Below are 1,049 nucleotides of genomic sequence, written 5' to 3'. Positions count from 1 at the left end.
TTGTTTTTTTTGTTTTTTTTTTTTTTTTTTTTTTTGCAGCTATTGTGAAGGGGAGTGTTTCCATGTCCTCTTTCTCTGATTGCTTGATATTGGTATATAGAAAGGCTACAGACTTTTGTAGGTTAATTTTGTAACCTGCCACACTGAACGTGTTAATAATTTCTAGGAGTTATTGGGTGGAATTTTTGGCATCTCTTAGATATAATAATATATCATCTTCAAAAAGGGATAATTTAATCTTTTCTTTTCCAATTTTTACTCCTTTAATTTCCTGCTCTTGTCTTATTACTCTTGCAAGAGTTTCAAGTACTATTTTAAAGAGAGGTGGAGAGAGTGGGGACAGCCTTGTCTGGTTCCTGATTTCAGTGAGAATGCTTCCAATTTTTCTCCATTTAGAATGATGTTGGCTGTGGGTTTGTTATATATGGCTTTAAATATGTTGAGATATGTTCCCTCCAGTCCAATTACCTCTGGACTTTGAACATAAATCCACATTGAATTTTGTCAAAGGCCTTCTCTGCATCTATTGAGATGACCATGTGGTTCTTGTCTTTGAGCCCATTTATATGTTGAGCCCATATATATGATTTATGACACTTATTGACTTATGTATATTGAACCATCCCTGCATCTCTGGGATAAAGCCAACTTGATCATGGTGGATGATCTTTTTGATGTTTGTCTGTATGCTGTTTGCAAGTATCATGTTGAGAATTTTTGCATCTATGTTCATTAAGGTAATGGGTCTATAGTTTTCTTTTTTGGTTCTATCTTTACTGGGTTTTGGTATTAGAGTGATGCTGGCTTCATAGAAGAAATTTGGGAGTTCTCCCTCTGTTTCTATCATTTTGAATAATTTAAGTAGTATTGGTTGGAGGTTTTCTTTAAATGTCTGGTAGAATTCTGCTGTAAATCCATCTGGGCCTGGGCTTTTTTCAGTTGGGAGGCTTTGTATTACTGTTTCAATTTCCTTATATGTTACGGGTCTGTTTAAACTGTTGATCTCTTCTTGGTTTAACTTTGGAAGTTCCCAGGATTTCAGATATCCA

Source organism: Nannospalax galili, unplaced genomic scaffold (assembly GCF_000622305.1).
Source record: "Nannospalax galili isolate Female #2095 unplaced genomic scaffold, S.galili_v1.0 scaffold59, whole genome shotgun sequence".
Lineage (NCBI taxonomy): Eukaryota > Metazoa > Chordata > Mammalia > Rodentia > Spalacidae > Nannospalax > Nannospalax galili.
Note: the sequence above shows the minus strand (reverse complement) of the source record.